Source organism: Nicotiana sylvestris, chromosome 8, assembly GCF_000393655.2.
Source record: "Nicotiana sylvestris chromosome 8, ASM39365v2, whole genome shotgun sequence".
Classification (NCBI taxonomy): Eukaryota; Viridiplantae; Streptophyta; class Magnoliopsida; order Solanales; family Solanaceae; genus Nicotiana; species Nicotiana sylvestris.
The window spans coordinates 116,818,724-116,834,996 of record NC_091064.1 but is presented as its reverse complement, the minus strand read 5'-3'; positions in this window follow the sequence as shown (position 1 = coordinate 116,834,996).

Genomic DNA, 16,273 nt, shown 5'->3' with positions numbered 1-16,273 from the left:
TATTTGAAAGTTTTTGTGGATGCGTATTGGGGAAACAAACAAATAAATGTATTGGAAGATGCATTAAGGTTAAGGCTATATCCCTTCTCACTAAGAGGAAGGCCTTAGATTGATTTGAACGCTTGCCTAATCATTCTATTCGTACATGGGATGAGTTGGCGACGAAGTTCATATCTAAATTCTTCTCTCCGTAGGATATGGAAACTCTACGAGATGAAAGATTGGCATTAAAGCAAGGTCCAAATGAACCTTTGCATGAGATCTGGGAGTGGTATCGTACTATGGTAATGGAATTACCCAACAATGATATGACCGACAACGTGATCCAACAAACTTTCTACTGTGGTATTAATACCACAAATCAATGTGTGGTCAATTAATTAGCCAGAGGCTATTTCATGATGACACATTATGCATAGGTATGTGAGATTCCTGATGAGATGGTAGAGACCTCTTCGGATTGGCAATCCCAAGCCAATGTTCCTCAAGGTAATCCCAAAATGATTCCTCTTCATCAAGAATTGCAAGACCATGGGCAAGCCATTGTGGAATTAACCACTACCATGTCTCAACTTGCTAAGGCTCAACTCCATCACACTCAAGCTCCAAAGAAAGTCCATGCCATGGAAGGGATGAGCGTTTGGGCTAACAAGAAGTGGGCTAAAGGTCCCCGATTTCAACCAAGAGTGGAGACTTATGCAAAAGATGATGGTGGTTGTTGATACCCAATTTTTCCCTATATATTTTATATGCAAAATACTTTCAAAATAGCATACATATGCATATATAAGTATTTACAAATTTTATTTTATTTTTAATTTTAAAGGCTTTTAAAATTAATTTTATTGCCTTATTTTATCAAGAAAATCCAACAAGTGTCCAAAATTATCATTTTTGGTGATTCACTTGTTGAATTCTCATATTTATGCTAAACTAAAGCCCAAATAATTTTTGCATATTTTTACAAATTTATTTAGTATTTTTAAAACTATACTGCATGTAATTGCAATATTAGCCTCATCTATGATTTGATGCATTTGTATTTATAAAAATTAAGTCCAGTATTTTTAAATTGATAATTATATGTTATAAATTATTTTAGTACTTTCAATATATTTCCAGATTTTAAATTGCCTCATCTAGTCAGATTTCATTTCAATTTCAGCCTAATTTGCATCCCTAATCCAACCCAATTTCAATTTCAAATCACCCAGCCCAATTCCTAAAATTACCCGACCCACAAATGACCCGCCCGACCCCCCATTTAATCCAGGCAGTAGATCAAAATGATCAACGTCCACATTTCAACCTTAGCATTTTTAATTACCCATTAACCCCCTAAGCCTAAATCATTTTCCACCTACCATCCGCCTCTGAACTCCCCCCCCCCCCTCTCAAACTCTCTCGAAGCTTCTCAAACCCTAGCCGCCTCCTACCACTTCCACCCTAAAGCCACCGGAATCCATGGCTTCCAAGGCCATCGGAATCCTATACGGGCCTCCTACGGCTCCTACATGCCTGGTTTTTAAAGATTCAAGGCATGACCACAACGAAGTTTGGTCCGGGCTTCATCTGATTCAAGTTCTACGGCCATCTCCGGCTTTGCTCCGGCGTACTATGGTTGTTCGAGCCTGACCTCGACCTCTCCTGCTTAGATCGGTGACTTTTTCAAGCCTTTCTCACTACTGGGGTTCTTGTGAAACACTAACCCTTTGAGGTTTTTCCGATTCCTTTAGATCTGTTGTGTATCTATGCTTTCCCTAAGCTTTTAAACTATTTTTCTGGCTTTTCTTTCAAAAAACTACTTTCAAAACCATTTCTTTTCCGATCTAGTTTTTTCTGAAAAGTATTTAAATGTTTCTCTGACTTTCTTTTTCTTTTTGTGTATCTGCCTATATTGTGTTCTTATATTTCTTCTACCGTGTTCTGGTATTTTCTTCTACCGTGTTCTTGTATGCTTTTTCTATGGTGTTTTTCCTATACTGTGTTCTTGTGTGTTTCTCCTACCATATCTTCCTTTACTATGTTCTTAAGTGTTTCTTATTAAGTTTCATCTATTGAATTCTGGTTTAAGTTTCTTCTAAAACTTCTTAGCATGTTTCTTCTACTGTTCTTATCAATTTTTCCCATTATGTTTCGTATTAGCTCCTCCTACTCTATTTTCTTTGAACTCTTCTGTTGTGTTCTGCATGCTACTTTTCTATCATGTTTTCTCATGAGTTTTGTTGTTGAAAGGAATATGTTAGAAGTTTCAGTTCTTTTCTGAGACCTCTGAACCTGTTTCGAAATTTATTACTTGCCCTCTCATCTCTGCACTCGGTTAATGGCGGAAACCCTAGAATTTGGGGGTTCTTCCAGGTTTGGCTATGTGATTTGCTCAAACTAAGGTTTTATTTCAAAACCCCCAACTCTTTCAGACCAATTTCGAGTTTCTGAACTAAGCTTGGTCATCCTTGTTTTCACACAATTCTAAACTCTTTTTACTAGATCTTTTGCATGCTATCAGAATGCTACTTCTCTTCTGCATTACTGATTTATGTGACGAACCACTACCTACTGATTTTGCAATGGCACAACATCTTCTTTCAACTCAACATGTTTGTATGCTCTTTATATGTGATGAACCTTCCTCCAAAGGGGTTTTCAAATTTATGATTAGTTCAGACTTCCTTTTGAATAGGACTAATTGATTTTCCTTCCTTGTTTGCTGATTCTCCTCATGACTCGACTTAATTTGAAAACCCTTCTCAGCTTTTATGACTTGGTTCATTCATGGATCAGTAATTACAAGATTCCTGACCATTGATTTACTAGCTACTAATTGATTTTCTTACCTTATTTGTACAACCATGTACTTCAAAATCCTATCCTTAAATAACCTTTCATGTATTTGCCCCTAGTTGCATGCTTTGCACAAAGTGCTTATTCAATTTCTTTCCTTAAATTATTTTTACCCGTTTGAATCTAAATTCCCTAATTAAGGGAAGTCTTGTGTAATTGATTCTTAATTGACAATCAGTTCCTTAACTGTTTTCTTACCTTATTTCTGCCTGATTTTCACACTATAAATGCACAACTCTTTCACAAACTCATCATCAATTCACAGTCTTTCTGAACTCACACTTATACACAATAGTATCTTCTCTTCTTGTCTACACTGTGGCTTGTCTACAAGACCTACTGCTTTCCTCAATTTGTCTCTTTAGAGCTGGTATGTCCGGATTTAATTTTTAGCACCACAACAATGTGTATTTACTGCTTTGTGTCCATGTCTACTTGTTGTTTCTATATATCTCAACACTTAAAGTGGTATGCTGATTTCCTTCTGTTTGTTTTGTTATGAATCCCATTCCCTTATACCCTTATGTTTTTTGAGTTATGGCTTAAGGCAGGGCAATGTAAGTTGTTGTCCATGAGTTAAGTTTGATCCATTGGGGTCCTAACCTCTAACAATGTTCTAACAGGCTTATGGGTGTGTCAGCATATCCCATTGCTAGGTATGCCCACCAGCCTGCTTTTGCCTCTTTGCGACCTCCCCATTCCCCTATACCCCTATGTGTATTGATTTAAGTTGTTTCCCTTTTCCCTTTCCCCTTTCAGCATTCTATTTCTGCACTTGCACTCTCTCTTAGTCTCTAAGTTCTGCCCCCCTCTTGTGAGCCTTGCCTTGGGACCTTGAGTTCCCTCTGAACTTGGACACCTGAGGGCTGGCCCTTCCACACTGCAGTATGTCTTAATATGGTGATACATTTGGGTGTAAGCACTGCCCGGAGTTCATATGAGAATCTTAGGGAACTTTGACATATCCAAATGGGATAAAGGCTTTGGAACATGATCTCTTGGAGTTGGTTTACTTCATACTTCATATAGGAAGTCTGAATCAGGCTCTCCTTGGTTGTACTTTTTAATTTCTTATGTATTTTCTTTATTTTACTTTATTCTGGGATGTAATAATTTTGTAATAAACTCTTGGGGATGGCCAGTGAAAAAGGGAGGGATAACTATGTATGCAAAGGGGTAGACATCCTGCGTGTAGGTTTCTAAATTTCTGCATTCTCTCATATAGATATCCTACCTATAGGTTTCTAAATTTCTGCATTCTCTCATATAGATATCTTGCCTATAGGTTTCTAAGTTTCTGCATTCTCTCGTCTAGATACCATTCTTCATGTGCATATAGAAAATATGCCTATAAGTTTTTCTGAATCTTGCATATCCATTCTTGATTAAGCAATCATGTTCATAGGTCTTAAATAACCAACTGCAATTAGATATCATGTTCATAGGCTTTAAACGAAATTCAACATCTAGATGCCATGCCTATAGGATTTCTGCATTTTTTACTATGTTTATAAAAGTGTCCAAAATCGACAACACATAGAAAGCATGCATATAGGAGCTTTAATCGAATCTGAACCGCTTCACTCGCTTATAAATCTAAAACCAGTAACAGTGACACATGCTCTTTTGCTAAAACTCGCCTTTCCTTAATAATAGACGATTTTTCTTAAATTAGTATGTATTCATGTTTACTTCATTGTTTCTGGAATCAGTAGATATTATGCCTATAAGATCTCCGTCTAACACTTAGGCAAGCCATAGAGTGAAAGTTTATAAGCTGAATCAGATTATATATGCTACAACCAACAGGCAGGCCTGATTCGGGTTTCTTATCTAAACTGTGTAATAAATCAGTCTGCCTCAACCTTTTAAGTTATAATCAGACCTTAAACAGTACATGCAAGTCATGCTACATTATGTGCTTTCTTTGGTTTAAAGGAGGTATGTTTGAGCCTTTTTGTTTGTTTATATGTTTCCCCAAACTTGCTATATGTGTTTTGTTTGTCGCCTTAGTATTTTACCTTTTGAAACCACAAATAATCCCAATACCTCCTCCCTTTAGGATTACTAGCCCCAAGTGCCTCCGGGGCTGATAGGATTGGGGCAGGTAATAGCATGCAATAAGTAAATGAGACCATTATGCGCTTTAATACCTTAACGGGGTGGGAAAGGGTAGATATAGATATGATTACCACACGATAACATCACGTATAGCCCCTCACTGAGGAGTGATTACCGGATGTTGTGTGGGGTGATCCGTATTATTAATAAACCTAGGACCCCCCCCCCCTTCCCTTTATTTTCTTTGTTTCTTTTAAATCTTTTTAAACCATTTCTTTTAAGGAAATCAACTCTTTTTAGTTCCTTTTTCTTATTTTTGTTTATGTGTAACTATTATGTGAAAATCCCTTTTTATTTGAAGCCTTTATTTGACTATGTGTTATTTGCACTTAAGTTACAACAATAGTTTGCCCGGAAACCACACAAGTGGATCCTAACACCTTCCCCCTGGGATAATTTTAAGCCCTTACCCAATCTCTGGTTACTCAAAACAAACCCCTCCTAGTGTCCTAATGCACTTTAATCATTAGGTGGCGACTCTTCAATTCAAAACTCAATTCCTGAAAGGGAACGAGTTGTCCTCCCAAATGTCATAAACCCGATTTCGCGAGAAAAAGGGGGTGCGACAGTGGTTATGACCAAGATGACTCTTATTAAGATCAAGAAAAGGAAGTTCAATTTTTGAACAATTATCAAGGGCCACAAGGCAATTTATAAGGCTCCAATAAAAATCAATGAAGATCTCAAGGCAATTAGGGTCCCAACAATCAAGGGAATTGTCAGAACAACAACCAAGGGAAAGTTGGCCAAGTGGAAGATACTATTAAGTGAGTTCGATATCGTCTACGTAACTCAAAAGGCGGTCAAAGGACAAGCATTGGTAGATCATCTTGCTGAAAATCCGGTGGGAAGAGAATACGAACCCTTGAAAACTTATTTTCCTGATAAAGAAGTGTCATTTGTAGGAGAGGAAATTGTTGAAACATACGACGGTTGGAGGATGTTCTTTGACGGTGCTGCAAATTTCAAATGAGTGGGCATCGGAGCAGTTTTGGTATCAGAAACAGGTCAACATTATCCAATATCTGCTAAAGTCATATTTCCCTGCACCAACAACATGGCAGAATATGAAGCTTTCATACTAGGACTTAACATGGCAATCGACATGAATATTCAAAAGCTACTGGTAATCGGAAATTCAGATCTGCTTGTGCACTAGGTACTAGGAGAATAGGCCATCAAGAATTCCAAGATATTGCCATATCTGCACCATGCATAGGAATTGAGAAAGAGGTTCACGAAGATAGAGTTCCGACATGTGCCTAGAATTCAGAATGAGTTCGTCGATGCATTAGCCACTTTATCATCCATGATACAACATCCAAATAAGAATTACATTGATCCTATCCAGATGAGAATTCATAATCAACCGGCTTACTGTGCTCATGTTGAAGAAGAAACAAATGGAAAACCTTGGTTCTATGACATCAAGGAGCATTTGGCGAAAGGAGAATATCCGGAGCATGCAAACCACACTCATAAATGCACACTCCGGAGATTGTCCAATCACTTCTTCCACAACAGAGGAAACTTGTACAAGAGAACTCCTGATTTGGGACTGCTAAGATGTGTCGATGCAAAAGAGGCCTCTAAGCTACTTGAGGAGATACATGCTAGGACCTGCGGCCCGTGCTTGAATGGTTTTATCTTTGCCAAGAAGATACTCAGGTCCGGTTACTTTTGGATGAACATGGAGATGGATTGCATCTAGTATGTCCGCAAATGCTACTAATGTCGCCGATATGATAAAGGTGCCTCCAAATGAGCTCAATGCAACGAGCTCTCCTTGGCCATTTGCCGCCTGGGGAATGGATGTCATTGGTCCAATTAAGCCCACTACTTCAAACAGACACAGGTTTATTCTGGTAGCCATTGATTATTTTACAAAATGGGTAGAGGCTGCATCTTACAAAGTTCTAACCAAGAAAGTCATCGCAGACTTTGTCAAAGATCGTATTGTTTGCCGATTCGGAGTTCCCAAGTCTATTGTCACTGATAATGTAGCTAATCTCAATAGTGATCGGATGAATTCCATGTGTGAAACTTTCAAAATCAAACATAAGAATTCCACAGCCTATAAACCTCAGATGAATTGAGCCGTAGAAGCCACCAACAAAAACATCAAGAAGATACTAAAGATGACGGTAGAAAACCATAAACAATGGCACGAGAAGCTACCTTTTGCTTTGTTAGGATACTGCACTACAATTCCCACATCAACCGGGGCAACTCCTTATATGCTGGTTTATGGTACCGAAGTCGTCATCCCAGCCGAGGTAGAGATTCCTTCTTAAGGATTATACAGGAAGCCGAACTCAGCAATGTATAATAGATAAGAAGCCGCTATGAACAATTGGCCCTTATCGGTGGAAAAAGGATGAACGCAGTATTTCACGGTCAGCTTTATCAGAAAAGAATGCCCAGAGCTTTCAACAAAAGGGTCAAACCAAGACAATTTGCACCAGGACAGCTGGTGCTGAAGAAGATCTTACCACATCAAGATGAAGACAAAGGGAAATTCTCTCCCAACTGGCAAGGTCCTTACATGGTTCATAGGGTGCTAACAGGAGGAGCACTCATACTTGCAGAAAATGGATGGAGAAATTTGGCCAGAACCAATCAATTCAGACGCAGTCAAGAGATACTATGTTTAAACTATTTACATTTTCTCATCTTATATAATTGAGCTACGCTTGACCTGATTCCCGTTTAATAGGGGATATGTAGGAAGCCTTATGGGTTCAGTCATATCATAATAAAATTTCCATTTCCCCCAAAATCACAAACTGGGGGCAGAATTTTGAGGAGGGCCCTCAAAATTTCAAAGCAAGTCCAGCCAATGCCAACATATGTCAGACGGTCAGAAATCGATTAAGAAACTGGGGCAGAATTTTGAGAAGGATTCTCAAAATTCCAAAGAAGGTTCAACAAAGTTCGCAAATAGCCGAAGGATCATTCACCAAACTAGGGCAAAATTTTGAGGAGGACCCTCAAAATTCTAACATGAGAAAGCTGCAATGTCTCTGGAATGTGTTACAGTCACTAGTTCATCTAAAACTCACTTGATATATCAATATGTTTCTAAAATGTTTATCAATAAATGCATATTTTCGAAAACTCTAATTTCATAATAGTCAGACATTACCCAAGGAAACTCAAATAAGGCCTTCAGAACAAAACAAAGCAAGGCCAGCAGATAGAAGCACGGACCAACCTCCCCTCACAAAACATACAATTTTTCATTGAACGCAGGCACATTTGATGTAGCGATAGCATTCGAAAACATGTATACACAAAGCAAATTCATTATCAATCCGGCCATCAGACACCGAATAATATCCAGCTAAGAAATATATACTACTCTTATTTGCTACTCGCTCTTTGCATAGGACTAAGCCTTAACCCACATACTCTCATGAGGCTAATCCTTGCCTCCATACTTGCATGAGGCTAATCCCTGCCTCCATATATGCATGAGGCAAATCCCTGCCTCCCTGTTTGCATGAGGCTAATTCTTGCCTCCATATTTACATGAGGCTAATCCTTGCCTTTGTACCTGCATGAGGCTAATCCTTGCCTCCACACCTGCATGAGGCTAATCCTTGCCTCCCTGCTTGCATGAGGCTAATCCATGCATCCGTCTTGCATAAGGCTAATCCCTGCCTCCATATTTGTATAAGGCTAATTCTTGCCTCCATAATTACATGAGGCAAATCCTTGCCTCTATATTTGCATAAGGCTAATCCCTGCCTCCATACTTGCATGAGGCTAATCCCTGCCTCCATATCTGTATGAGGCTAATCCCTGCCTCCATATCTGCATAAGGCTAATCCCTGCCTCCATACTTACATGAGGCTAATCCTTGCCTCCATACTTGCATGAGGCTAATCCTTGCCTCCGTATTTGCATGAGGCTAATCCCTGCCTCCATACCCACATGAGGCTAATCCTTGCCTCCATATCTGCATGAGGCTAATACCTTCCTCCATATCTATATGAGGCTAATCCTTGCCTTCACACTTGCATGACGCTAATCCCTGCCTCTATATTTGCATGAGGCTAATCCCTGCCTCCACATTTGCATGAGGCTTATCACTGCCTCCACATTTGCATGGGACTAAGCATTGTCCATTTTTGCATGAATATATTGGGTTAAGTGTTGCCCTTCATTTCACAAGACTAGCCTTGTCTTGGTAGCATCATATTATTGCATCTCATGGGCTGAAATATCGCCAACTTAATCCAAAGGCGTCATAGTCTAAAAGGCATCATATTCATAGCCGGAAGATACCATGCCATGTCTTAAGGATCTCTCAAATTTTCATATCATTATTCAAAGGCGTTATGGTTCGGAGGTACCATATGCATGGCCCGAGAACACCATTTCATGGCCTGCGAATCCCTCACTAAATAATTCATGGCCCAGGACATCATGTCTGAGGACGTCATCCTTAAACCGTCCAAAGACAACTTTCATGGTCCAAAGGGAATCTGCATCATGTTTAAAATTTTCGCACAAATACATGTTTGTAGCATCTCTTTATCTGTAGGTGACCAGCAAGCAACCGATATCCTAGCAGGAGCGACCTCGCTACAGTTCCTTCAACTATCTCAAACCTAGACCGTTCACCATAACCAACCTTGCATCCACTCCAAAATCCCGCGTTCGTTCTTGTAATGACTTCATCGGTATATTCCGCCAATGAATCTAGAACTACACATGGCCTGATTCCTATAAAACCAGGGATATGTAGGCAGCTCAAAGATCAGAGTCCGGCCTCTGTCTTTCAAAACATCCTATCCGATAAAAATTGTCCATCATTTCTTTACCTGAAAACTCTTTTCATCCTTCCCGAGTAAAGAGGGGCAGCTATTGATACCCAATTTTTCCAATAATATTTCAAAACTATGTATGGGCATCAATTAGTATTTTTCATACAATTTCTCCATTTTTAAATATTTTAACTAATTTCTCCCAGCATTTATTTTATAAAACAATCATTAAATTGCATTACAAAATAGTTTTAATAATTATTTCTGGCTTAATTTTATTATTTGCATACGTATTAAGTGTCAATTATTGCACAAATAGCCACATCTTTATTTTTAGGATACAATTATAATTACTTTGCAATTATAGTCTATGCATGCATTATTATATTATTTTACTGAAAAATATCCTTTTATGTTTTTTAAATATTAAGTAATTATTTTAAATATTTCCATGCATGAAAATTAATTTTTATAATTTATTAACCATTTTTTAAAATTATTTTATCAATTAAATATGGTATTTAACAAATGGCCCCTATTTTCAAATTTAGCCTAATTTTCTAACCCAATTTTAACCCTTTAATACCATCCCAATCCACCCAAGCCCAAATCTACACATACCCGGCCCAAGATCCCCATCAAATCGTGGTCGTTGATCCTTTAGATCAACGGTCCACATCAATACTTGCCTTTTTTAATCAAATGACCCCCTAAACCCTAGTAATTTCCTCCATACATCCGCCCTTGAATCCCCTCCTCTCTGGTTCTCTCTGAGACCTACCCCTAACCCTAATCGTGGTCATCCAAAATTAGCCCTGATCCTTTGAATCCCTGTCCGATCTATGGCGTCCTATGGCTGTACGAAGCCTTTACTTGTATCATATCCCCTTGGTTGTTCGATTATGTGGTTTTTGTGGAAGAACCTCAAAGAGATCTGGTACAGATCTCGTTCAAAGCTCTTTAAGGGTTCATCCATAGTTTTCGAGTAATTTCTATTGAAGTTCCATGGTTCAAATCTCTGGTCCAGAACCAGGTTCTCTTTACCCCTCCTCTTTCTCCTCAAAACCCTAATCTTTGGACCTGAATCCATCCCGATCTTTGTAGATCTAGAAGGATTATGAGTTTGTCAACGACTTTTCTTTAAATATCTCTTGTTTCTTTACTATTAATCGATTTTAGCACTATTTTGGGTTCTTTGCTATCTATTGTTTGAATCTCTGCATACTTGAAATGTTTTTCAAGTTTATGTGATCTTTCTTTAAGTTTCTCTTATTCCTCTACTACTGACCGATTTTAAACACTACAACACTTCAGGTTTTTTGACTTATATGACTTCTTGTTTGTTCGAATCTCTGTATGTTGACACGCCTTCCAGTTTTCTTCTTTAAGTTTTTCCAAACTAGGGTTTCCCGAAAATTTCTTTCTCCAAAACGTTTGATGATTTTGAATGTTTAATCTTCCGTTTCTTGTGTGTTTTAAACAATTTCATGAAGATTGCTTTAAACCTAACTCGTTTAGGCTAAAATCCCTAATTTTTCGACATTATTGTTTGGATTCTGAGTTCGTCTAGGTTACTTGTGTACTGACTTTGTCCTGTGCTTTGGTTTTTATGATTCTCCCTCCTAATGTGGCTCTATTGATATTCTTGGTTCGACTTTTCTACCGATTCTACATGTCTATGTTCATTTTTTTGCCTATTCATGGTAAACCTATACTTTTCTCCTTAAATCAATAATTGATATGGATTCTTGATTTATCAATTTGTTTTGTTAAAACCTATGTGCTAATTCCTAACTATTTTCTTTATTTACAATCTTGATTAGCTTTCTTACCTCATTCAATTAACCATGATATTCACTGATTCTTCACTAATCATTTTCTTAATTAAACTTCTGTCTATTTACCCCTAATTGTTCATTTGATTTTCTTTTCTTAAATGTATTCTGCCTTTACCATTGGTTAACTACCCTTAATTGAGGGAAAATTATACTAATTGGTGTATAATTGATTATGTGGCTTCCTTAATTGCAGAAGGGTTGATTCCCTTTACCTTATTTTCCTTGTTCTTAACTGATATATATATAACTCCTCACTTCTACACATGAACACTAGTTCATCTACACTCTCACACTCTCAAAAGCTCTCTTTGTTCTCTTCTGTTGGTTGCAATTCTCACGAATCTAGCCGGCTGTAAGAAAATGCTGGCTACTTGCATCATCTCTGCTCTATACTCTGTATTCTCTCCTTAACTGGTATGTCCTGATTCAATTCACATTTAAAAACTATGTGTTATCTTTGTTGCTGTCGTCATTAGTTGTGATTTCCAGTTCTATTTTCTATTCTACTGTCATATGCTTAATGTGTAACCAGCATGCTTAAATTACACTGCCTAGTTACTGTATTATGTCGCGCCCTTTTTTTTTCTTTTGACAGGGAAGTCCGGGTTTCGACATTCACGGGGTGTAATGACTCGTTTCCTTTTGGGAATTGGGTATTGGAAGAGTCGCCACGTAACGGATTACATTGCGTTAGGGCACCTAGAGCGATTAACTCTTTGGTTGGTCTGCCTTATCAGAGATTAGGGTAAGGGCTCGAATTAACCTCTACTGGGAAGGTGTTAGGCACCCCTCTCGGTCCACAATTGTGGGTCCCGACCGAACTTATATTCACAAATTAGTCCACTACAAGTAAACAGTGGAATCAAATAGGTTGCAAGTAAAGCACGATAGATAACTCAAGTAATAAGATTGGGACAAGTTGTAAAACAAAGGTTTAAATAAAAAAAGAAATTTTGTTAAAGGAGGGGTCCTAGGTTGGTTATCCTATAGGATCACCCCACACAATGTACGGTAAACACTCCTCAATGAGGGGCTACATGTGACATTAGCGCGTAGTCATCATATCCCATATCGACTCTTCCCATCCCCTTATTGGTCATGCAAAGAGAGTGTTTGGTAAGCAATCTCTATTGCGTGCTACTACCCGTCCCTTCTTAATGGTCCTGGAGGGAGTTATGAACTCTACCTATAGGTGGTTCTAGACGGACCCCTAAGGTTTAAAAGGTGAAAATTCTAAGGCGACAATCAAACACTTAGGACTTTCAGCACATAAAAGGGAGCAATTAGAGGCTCAAAGTTTCCTCCTCAAACAAGCACATAAACAGCACGACTCAAGCACAATTAATGGCTTTTATTAGACAGTGTCCGAAGGTAGGATACCTAGGTGAATATGCAGAAACAAACAACTTATTTTTTTAGAAACTCAGGAGTAGTGACCCTAGCAGTTGCCTATGGATTTTTAAAGTCTGTTAGGATCAGAAAAATATTAAGCAATAGAAATAGCTTTCAGAAATGCAGTTTTGAAAATGCCTTAAAAGCTTGCCTATACGCGGAGTACTGATTAGCATATTTGTATAGTGGAACAAAATAGGTTTTGAAATAGATTTTCTGTAACACCTATAGGCATGATATCTAATGAGATTGAGGTAGTTTTAAAGAACTCGTTTCAGGAAATATGGAACACTTAATTAAACCAACTCAAACTAGCTGAATTATTCAGACTAGCTTAGATTAACAGGCAGGAATTCGAGTATGATTTTCTATAGGCATGATATCTACGTTTGATACTGATTTTAAACGACTTGTAGGCATGGAAACATACATAACACTCGTTGTACCAGAATCTGAATTAAGTCCTATAGGCATGGCATCTATTAGTTAATCCAATTTTAAGACATTGAAGGCATGATTATTTGGAACCTATAGGCATGGTTTCTAAAAATGTGAAGCCCTATAAGCTTGATTTCTACTCGATAAAGCAATCAGATTAAATGTAAAATCCTATGAACATGATTTCTACCCGAATTACCCCATAAAATATGTATCTACCCACCATTTTCACTAAATACCCCAATATTTGTTTACAAATTATTACAGACCAATGAATGAATTACATAAGTATATAAAAAATAAGAAGCTATTCTATAGGGAGCCTTCGACAAGGATCTGATTCCTAAAGCCTCTAATGACCTCAAATGCCTCAATTCCATAGACAATGACATAGTCTAGGTGCATCAAAGTTCCCTAAGAATCTCAAGGATCCCGGGTAGTGCTTACACCTAGACTTGGTAATCAAAAATTGAACAAGTGCAGTGTGGAAGGGCCAGCCTCAGTATGCCAGAGTTCAGAGGGTTCTCAAAAGGATCCCAAGGCAGTACACATACTGGAGGGGGAAGAACTTATTGACTAAGAGTAGAGTAAAAAGTGATGGACACAAGTTGAAGGTTTTAGTGAAAAACTGTATTAAAACCAAAGTCTGTTTGAAAGTAATTTAGTAAAGCAATAGAGACTGTTTAAAAAGAGATTGACGAGATGAACAGAAGTCCAAACACCTTAGGACAGGTTTATACATAGTCAATTCACAGAACTAAGTAAATTCAGTAGTCACACACAGGGTCAAAGGGTTTGGGATACATAGAACACTTGACTACAAACACATAACCCAGCAAAGGTCTAGGACTAGTTTAGACATGCTCAGAAATAGTTGACCCTGGCATAGTCACAAAACCTGACATAAAGAACACAACCACATAGATGGGTGATGGGGATTTGGGGATTCATGGAGCATATGATGGTAAGTACACAACAAGTAAGAGATAATTGGTAAGACATGCTCAGAAACACACATAAGGGGAAATATATTGATCTCAAGGAAGGGAAAGACATAATAACATACTAATAATATAACCATCAACTACAAGTTTCACAACAAAATCACAAATAGAAGCAAACTAGAAAAAGATGAACTGAAGCAATAAGAAAATCATATTGTTGTTGGAACTTTGAATTGAAACTAGAACATACCAGTAAAGAGGATAGTAAGCAGGGTGAAAGAACAAGAGAACACAATGGTTAGCCTTGGGTTGCAGCCGGCTAACTTAAAGTAGTAACAAGTAGTACAAAAGAGAGGCAGAAAGTTTGAGTGTGAGAGATAGGTTTTTTTTGGAACCAAGAGTTCGTGTGTTGTGCTAGTGGAAGACTAGGGTATTTATAGTTTTAAAGAAGGTAGTAAATAAGGTAAAAATCAGAGTCCATTAGTAATTATAGGACTGAGAATCAGTTAGTCAGAAAATCAAGGCAAGTACTCTCTTTAATTGAGGAGTTAACCTCAAACGGTCATAGACACATGACAAGTAAGGAAAGAAATCGTATAAGGCTGAACATGATTGACCATAGAATAAGGTCAGAAAGCATTCTACAAGGTAAAAATCAGTAGAAATAACATGCAAATTCAGTGAAAAATCAATCACAACGATTCAAGGATGCAAGAATAAGAGGTAGCATTGATTTAGCACCATTCTATAAGAACAGGCACAGTGTAAGCAAAATCAGAACCCTAAGAGGGCGAGTAGGACAAGAATCACATATAAAATTAGGGATTCATAAGAGTATAGTCTGAATTAGTAAGCTAAGGCAAAATCAAACAATAGGCAGGGATAATCTCGATTAGGAACCATAACAAGCAAACATAGGGCAAAAATCATAGAATCATAGGAACATACAGATTTACTGAACATGTTATCAAATAGAACCTAGAAACCCAAGATTGGAACTAAGAAATTAGAGATTTCAACATAGGCGAGTTAAAAAAGGAGTAAAAACATAGAATCAGTCAAGATATGCAAAGGATAGAAGTTAAAACATGAAGAATCGATTTAAATAAAGTGTAGAAGAAGTTCTGAAAAACCCTAACTTTAAAAGAAAGTAAAACCACTTGAAATCGATGATTTTTGCAAAAGAGGTTCGAGAATAGTGCAAAACATAGAAGGAACAGACTCGAATTTTTTAAAAATAGCACAGATCTAAGACATGCAAACAAAAATTAGGGTTCAAAGGAAACTCAAATAAAGATGAAGAACCTATTTAGAACTTCAAAGATCGTAACAAATACAGTGCAATTTTGCTCGAAATCACACCGGAGTAGCCATGAATAGACAAAATAGTAAACCCTAGATACCAGTCGGCATGGCCCAGGGCCCTTGAGGGCCTCAGAGAAGATGAGCAAGGCAATGGAGGAGCCATTGGAGGCTTGGGGTTGAAGGGTGGTCACTGGAGAAGACCGGAGAAGGGAGGCGGTTGAAAGAGGCTAGGGTTAAGTTGAGAGAAGAGAGGAGATGAGAGGATTTGAGGGCGGCGGAATTTTGGAAATAAGATAGGGTTAGGTGTTGTTTGAATTAAAAAAGGAAAGGAACCATATGTCGTTGATCTAGGAGATGAACGACCAGGATTTGATTTAGGTTGGATCAGGCAGATGGGTTCTGGGTTTGGGTAAGTGTATATAGAGTCTGGGTCGGGTAATTTGGTAGGAAATTGGGTTGGGGTTGGGTTCAATTTAGGCTACAATTGAAAGCCAAATCTGGCTATAATTTAAATAGCCAATTTTTCACTATTTAATTTATAATAAGTAATAAACAATTTTTGAAAAATAATTTTATGTACAAAAATAATTTAAAATAGATATTTATCATTTTAAAAAATATA